This window comes from Bubalus bubalis, chromosome 11, assembly GCF_019923935.1.
Source record: "Bubalus bubalis isolate 160015118507 breed Murrah chromosome 11, NDDB_SH_1, whole genome shotgun sequence".
Classification (NCBI taxonomy): domain Eukaryota; kingdom Metazoa; phylum Chordata; class Mammalia; order Artiodactyla; family Bovidae; genus Bubalus; species Bubalus bubalis.
This window is the reverse complement of record NC_059167.1, coordinates 95,147,209-95,155,180: the sequence shown is the minus strand read 5'-3', so window position 1 is coordinate 95,155,180 and position 7,972 is coordinate 95,147,209. Positions and strand designations below refer to the sequence as shown.

The following is a 7,972-nucleotide window of genomic DNA, read 5'->3' as shown; positions in this document are numbered from 1 at the left end:
ATAATTTAAATAAACACCACTGGAGTATGTGTAACACTTGGAGTGGGGAGAAGGGCTGAGGGCTTTGTGAAACCTCATGCTGAACAGAGTTTAAAATGACAGAACATTAGGCACTGTTTTTGTCGTGACTGTCTTGCCTTCCCTCCCCTCCCCCACTGGACCTTGTGGCTGACCAGCAGGAGGTTCCTGCCTTAAGCTTCAACTCTGCCTATGTGGTCTTCCTTCATAGTAAATTCCCCCAAAACTATAGAAGATGAGATCTGGTAAAATAACTGTGACACTCCAACATGCTTATAGACATTTTAGAAAAATGAAAAAAGGTGCCATGAACTGAATGTGTCCTTCCCGTCCAATACCCCAAATTCGTTAGTTGGAGCCCAATGTGATGGTGTGGTGATATTTGGAGGTGGGGCCTTTAAAGAGGAAATTCGTGCCCATGCTCAGTCCTGTCTGACTCAGTGAGCCCGCCAGACTCCATCGTCCATGGGATTTTCCAGCCAAGAATCCTGGAGTGAGTTGCCATTTCCTACTCCATGGGATCTTCCCAACACAGGGATCCAACCTGCATTTCTTGGGTCTCCTGCATTGGCAGACAGATTCTTTACCACTGAGCAACCTGAAAGCAAGGAGGAAATTAGAGTTAAATTAGGTGGGCTCTCATGATGGGAACAGTGACAGACTTTATTTTCTTGGGCTCCAAAATCACTGCAGATGGTGACTGCAGCCATGAAATTAAAAGACACTTGCTCCTTGGAAGAAAAGCTATGACCAACTGAGACAGCATATTAAGAAACAGAGACATTACTTTGCTGACAAAGGTCCGTCTAGTCAAAGCTATGGTTTTTCCAGTGGTCATGTATGGATGTGAGAGTTGGACCATAAAGAAGGTTGAGCACCAAAGAATCGATGCTTTTGAACTGTGGTGTTGGAGAAGACTCTTGAGAGTCCCTTGGACTACAAGGAGATCCAACCAGTCAATCCTAAAGGAAATCAGTCCTGAATATTCATTGGAGGGACTGATGCTGAGGCTGAATTCCACTACTTTGGCCACCTAATGTGAAGAGCCAACTCACTGGAAAAGACCCTGATGCTGGGAAAGATTGAAGGCAGGAGGAGAAGGGGACAACAGAGGTTGAGATGGTTGGATGGCATCACCGACTCAATGGACATGAGTTTGAGCAAGCTTCGGGAGTTGGTGAAGGACAGGGAAGCCTGGTGTGTTGTAGTCCATGGGGTCGCAAAGAGTCAACATGACTGAGTGACTGAACAATAACAACTCATGATGGGATTGATGCCCTGCTGAAAAGGAAGCTGCAGGAAATCTCTCCCTTTCCCCCGCCCGCTCCCAGCACTCATGTTCCAAGGAAGGGCCACGTGAGGACCTAATGGGAAGATGGCCGTCTGTCAACCAGGAAGAGGCCTGTCGTCAGGAACCAAATCAGCTGGCACCTTGATCTTGAATTTCCCAGCCTCTAGAAGCATGAGAAACAAGGTTTGTTGTTTAAACCTCCTGGTCTATGGTATTTTGTTATAGCAGCCAGAGCCAACTGATTTCAGAAGCCTTCCCCAGCCAGCTGGTTTTATTGACACGGCTTAGAAACTGTAGAGATCATATGATAATCTTTATGTGTAGTAGGCAGACCCTATTTGTTGATGTCAGCACTTGCCCAGAACCAAATAGATTTCTACTGTGATTGTCTTTTTGGAACACCTACTGTGTTCAAAAGGTCAAAAGCTTCATGTTAGACAAAGGTCAAATTCCACCTCCATGAAAGCTCTCAATTTTTAGACTGTCAAAGTCTCTAGGAAAAAAAAAAAAATCCCAGCTTGGAATTAAACACCTGGAAAATCAGCAGACTTTCAACAGCTATAACTTTCCACACTGCTATCTTCAGCCCTCCGGGGTTACTTCTTTCATTTACTATTTGGGAACTAAAGTTGAAATCTGGGTTTCCCAAGTGCTAACTTTTTTTTTTTTTAATCAAGACAACAATAAAAACATAAATAGTGACTAAAGTAGCATTTGCTAAAGGCTCAAAGGAGAGTACAAATAAAGATATTTGATATAGGAATTTAGAGGAGGGAAAAAAAAATGAAGTTAAATTGCAAGAAGGAAAAAAACTGATGCAGGACTAGCCATCGATACAGCCCAGCTGAGAGATTGCACCAAAGTGGAGTGGTAGTGGTGACTATGTGAATAAAAAAAAAAAATGAAGATGCATTAATACGCAAGAGAGATATTCACACACACAAAACATCACACCTTAGTGGCTAACTGGATACTGAGCTGTGATCCTGGAGGAATCCAAAATGATGGAGATCAAAACTTCAAAAATCTAAGTGACTGGAAATGTTTGTATTAACAGAGGAAGGTAGAAAGAGAAAAGACCCATTGGTAGATGGGGGGAGACGCGGAATTGGGTGATTCTGATTTTTTACCTGCTGAGCTTGAGGTGAAGGTTGTATTTATGACGAAAGGCAGGCGCTGGTCATGTCTGCCCCCCTTGCTATGGTATTCCTTGGTTCTCTGTTGGCTTTTGCACTCAGCCTCACACTGACTAGATCCAGATGTGAAGTTAACTCTTAACAAGCTGAGTAGCTGAGCTTTAGCAGCTGGTTGACAAATCCCCACCCCCACCCTCCTCAAAAACTTTAAAGTGGAGGCCGCCCCACCAAAATATTTAAGCAGTGCTTTGTCAAAGTGTGGCAATTTCTGCTTACACAACAGACCAGACCTAGGGTCAACCCTCCCCCCATTCATGAAGGCAAGAGCTGTCCCTTGTTCTGTTTGAACCGGAAGACCAGGAGTCATTAACCAGTCCTCAAATGGAGAAGCTGGTCACCAGGAAGTGGGTCCCAGCGGCGCCTTAGGGGGCAGCTGAGTTTGGGGGTGGGAGCCACAATCCCTTCCCCAGATAATAAGTACCTTTCTTGAAGGATATGTGTGTTTGTACATTCAGATTGCCATCATCAGAAGGTGTATCTCAATGAGGCTTTGTTTTGAAGTAGTATAGATTTGCCTTACTCAAGAAAATTAATCTGAATTTCAAAAAGCAGTAAACCAACAAAGACATTAATTCTATTTGACTATACTAACAAAATGCTTGTTTCTTTTTAAAAAAATATCTTGAAAAGCATTCCAAACAGAGAGAGAGATTTTAATGTTTTAATTTAATACATTAAGAAGGTGCATACATACCACCTGGATACAACAAATGCCATTTTTGCTTCAGTGTTTTAAAAGGAAATTAAATGTAATATATATATTTGATGTTCCTTGTCTACCTTTACAGCTTCCATTCCTTTCCCGAATTTCTCAGAAGTTATTGCTATTCTAAAATTGGCATATTTTGTCTATGCATTTGTTATACTTTTACCAAAGGCATATGTCTCTATGTCTATTATGTAATGTTATTTTGTATGTTTGTTAACTGCATATAATTGGCATCACATATTTATCATTTGCTATTTTTATGTATCACAATGTATTTATTCTGCCACTAGATGACCTTTAGGCTGTTTTTCCCTGGAATGACCATTTTGTATATGTTTCCCTGGATGTGGGAGTTTCTCTAAAGGATCTTAGTAGACATGGAATTGCTGGATTTCACAAAATGTACCTCTTTAACCAGAGAGGACCAGCTTACACCTAGAAATGATTACCCAAAGGACACTTCTCCCAACATCATATGAGAACTCCTAACTCCCCACATTTGTTATACTTTATCATTTTGTCACCTAATTGAGACAGGATGCGACCTGGGACCCTTTACTGGAGGGTCAAATGTCCTGGACAAACATCTCCTAGAGCAACAGAATGCAAAGAAATAATGAGGGGCTGGAAAAACCTGCATGCACGCATGGCCGGGACAGTTATGAACAATAAGAGGCAAAAAGGCCAAATGCCATTTCCGAGGCGCCATGAGCAAAAGCAGGGTACCATGCATGATCCCTGCACACAGCTCCACCAAGGGAGTAGGCAGACCACCCAAACCACCCTTTTCCGCCCGATCCACCAATCCGCCCCTGCCCTCACTGCATTTTAAGGAACCACCCCACCCTACTCAGGTAGCGCTATGAACAAGGGCACCTGTTTTTTGTTTTCGTTCTCTCTTGCTGCAGCATGAGTCCCAAGAAAGCCTTGCCCGAATTTCTCATATGGCCTCTTACCAATCTCTATTGATTCAAGAATCCAAGAGTCCAGGTTAGTAACACAATAGGTATCTTCATTTTCATCCTCTGATAGTCAAACTTCTTTCAAAATGGCCAAGCTCTCCTAGGTCAGCTAGAAGTTTACCTGCCTCTCATCTGCCAATTAAGACCATGTTCCACAAAGGGATGTAAGAGTCAGGCAATGGACAGAGACTCTCAGAAGACTTGACTTGTCACTAAGCTTCTTTTCTTCCGTGGAAACCATGCAACTTTTCTATGCCTCTCTGTTTCCTTGGCCATAAAATGATGCGTAGAGGCCACCAGTTCTACAGTTATCCTCTACCCTGATACTACTACCAGGCTTTTGTTTTTGAGAACTGAAACACTGGCTGTTACACTTATTTCTGTTCATATTCTTCTTCTTTTTTGAAATCTTATGTTGGACTGTAACATTCCCTTTTTAGGTACAGAGGTCTCTTTTGCAATAAAATGCAGATCCTGCTCCTGCTAAGCATCTTTTTCTGGGACAGGGAATAAGTTGGAAAATTTTAATAACCCAAAGTCTTCTAGGACTTTGAGAAAGGCTGGAATGATTTCTTTCCTGTCATTTCTTCATGACTTACTTCTTTGGGTGATGCTTTTGAAAACACATTGGTCACTATTTGGTAAAAATGTTAAAATGATCCATAACATGATATTATTGGAAAATGACCAGATCATTTCAAAGGTGGCTGGAATGTTAAATGCCATGATCTTTATTCAAAAATACTTTTAAAATCTTGTTTGATGCTCTTGATGTGAATAGTCTATTTTGTTATAAAAACAAAGTTGCATTTTTTTCCCCAAATAACTCATTTCAACTACTCGTGAGACAGATGGCCTCTGAAAACAATCATTTTTAAAATAATGTTGGGACTTCCCTGGTTGTCCAGTGACTAAGACGCTGGGCTCCCAATACAAAGAGCCTGGGTTCGATCCCTGGACAGGGAACTAGATCCTGCATGCCTCAACAAAGACTGAAGATCCCATGTGCTGCAACTAAGACCCAGCACTGCCAAATGAGTAAATAAAAAATATTTTGAAAAATAAAATAATAGGCTTAAAAAATTGTTTTACCAGGTCTAGTAGTTTTCCAGTGTCATCTTTTGTTTTACATGAAAGAAAAAACTCTTCTTGGTTTATTAAAAAAACATTTTTCATTAGATGGCCTCAGTTTTGTTTTAATATTTGCACAAGCATAGTCAGATGGCAAAGTAAGCTGGCACTTTGCCTTGTGTTTATTTGAATCATTCTCTTCCAGGGTCAAACCCTAAGAGAAAATAGCCCAGAATTCTGCAGACAAGTTTCTTTCCTGAGATACTGCAGAGAAGCGATCTGTGAGATAGTACTGTTACCCAGTGAACGCAGACTGAAATCCAAAAGACTAATTTCAGCACTTGCAAAAAAAATCAAGAGCATTTGCTTTTACAATTTCTTCTTAGCATTAAGTTTTCCATAGAAACGTTAGCCATGACAGAGCTTTGAAACCTCCCCAGAGCCTTCAGAGAAGAGCTGACAGCTGGAATGTGAACTTAGAACCACTCTCCTGCACACCACCTATTTTTGTTTTAATCTTCACCTTCTACCATTAACAGATATTTACGTATTACATTTGGTGATATTTATATATTGATGGCACCAACTGCTTTGTATTAAAACTCTCTTTTTCAGTCTTGCTGGCCTCAGATCAACCTCACTGAAACTCCTCGCTTCCTTCTTCCAGCTCTGCCACAGCCCCTTCCACCTGGTGTCAGTACCCCCAGCTGCCCCACTCCAATCCATCCTATTATCTGCTGCAAGATTCCTCTTCCCTAAATTCTGTTGCATCATGCTGCTCCCAGGCCTTAAAACTTTGAGCTCTCAGTTACTTCTATGATAATATCCAGTCCTCTTATGCCCACCTTCAGTGACCTCTATGATCTGAAACCAGCTTCAAAGTTCCCACCCTCACCCAGCCTCATGTACCACCCCCATTGTCCCTTGTTCTTGCCTGTCCTTCAGAAATAGACATTCTGCATCCAACTCTTATCCATTTTTTCAAGGTCCACCTCAAACCATATGTTCAAATGCTATCATCTTCCTTGACCATTCTGGTTTACAGTGATTTTCCTCCCACCTCTAAATACATTAAAAAAAAAAAAAAGAAAAAAAAGAGTCCCTCAGTCATGCCTGACTCTTTGCAACCCCATGGACTGTAGCCTGCCAGGTTTGTCTATCCATGTTGATTCTCCAGGTGAGAATACTGGAGTGGGTTGCCATGCTCTCCTCCAGGGGATCTTCCTGATCCAGGGATCAAACCCAGGTCTCCTGCACTGCAGGTAGATTCTTTACCATCTGAGCCACCAGCTGCTGCTGCTGCTGCTGCTAAGTCGCTTCAGTTGTGTCCGATCCTGTGTGACCCCATAGACAGAGCCACCAGGGAAACCCTTAAATACATAGACTACCCGCTTATTTGGGTCCTAAATCATACACTCATCCTGAAAATTGATAATGTGTGAGTAAGGGCTTAATTGTTAGTACTTAATACATGGAATCATTGAGATGAAATGAACTTGAAATATCCAATTCAGCATGTCCAGAAACACAGGAAATTCCCCCTTGAATATGCCCCTGTCTGGCTGAACGCTGACAGAGTGCTGTGCCTCAAAATGTGATTATTTCACCTGTGAATTGCTCTTATAAGAAGGGGCCTCTGCTTTTTAGGGAGAAAGCTCCCACTCAACCCATTCTAACCCGCTAAGAATCTCATGACTCCAGGGGAAAAAAAAAGAGGGGAGTGGGATAGAATCCCCTTGCTCTTCCATCAGAACACATTCCCCTGAATCCAACTGAGATCCCTCCTGCTTTTTTTCTACCATCACAGGGCAGCTTGTTAGAAATGCAGATTCATGAGCCCTGTTCCAGACCCAACTGAACTGGAAGCTCTGAGGATGGGGCCCTGGAATCTGAGTTTCCACACGTTTGAGAAGGACTATAGCTCCCGTGTGAATCGGGAACCAGCTGGCCACCCTGATCTTCGCAGACTTAAAAATGCTTAGTGTTACTATGCCACCTTTTCTCCAACAAACTCACCTCTTGTATCTCCACCTGGGTTGGTTTATTTGACCAGCCATCTGGTCAACCCATACATTCCACGTTTGACAAGCACGTGAGGTCACCAGTATAGAAGAGTCCCACATGCCTCCAAATCTTATCACTCCGAGACACAAAGAAAAACAGCTCCAGGTGACTGCATTAAAACACACACACACACACACACACACACACACACACACACTAAAAACCAAACTTTAAAAACTGCCACATGCAGTTTAATTTCCTTAAAAGCTTAGCCGGAAAAGGTTTTTGTGGTGTCGACCCCAGCTGGGCTGGGCCATAGTTCTGTACTTGGGGGAGGGGAGCGGGCCGAAGGCGAGCCCAGGATGGTGTTTTGAGTGGTTGCTCGGGGAGTGTTTATCTTTTCCCTCCAACACACACACACACTCTCAGTTTCTGGTCATGAAAGGGGAACCCTGTATTTTATAGAAAAGGAGTCACAGAAACAACGTTTGCAGCGAAAAAAAAAAAAAGTCAAGGCGCAATCTCCCCAGAGGAAAAGGAACCACGCTGTTTGTCCCTCTGTAACTGAGCAACACCCCGGACGGCTGGGGCTGGCTGTATCTTCTGCGGTTTTTCTTGCTCTTTTCCGCGGAGGTTCACTTCCACCCTCTTAACGCTCCACAAGTGAAAAAGCAGGCGGGGCGGCCGCGGGCCCCAGCTGCAGGGGATCCCGGCCCAGGAG

The 7,972-nt window shown here is 43.0% G+C and overlaps 1 long non-coding RNA gene across 1 annotated transcript; it reads right to left on the bottom strand.

The window, feature by feature from the left end:
- LOC123328252 lies at positions 1–2,575 on the bottom strand. The gene is made up of 2 exons (XR_006543078.2): positions 2,440–2,575; positions 1–616 (listed from the first exon to the last, which is right to left on the bottom strand). It is a non-coding gene; the product is annotated as an uncharacterized LOC123328252 (long non-coding RNA).
- Between the last annotated feature and the right edge of the window lie 5,397 nt (positions 2,576–7,972).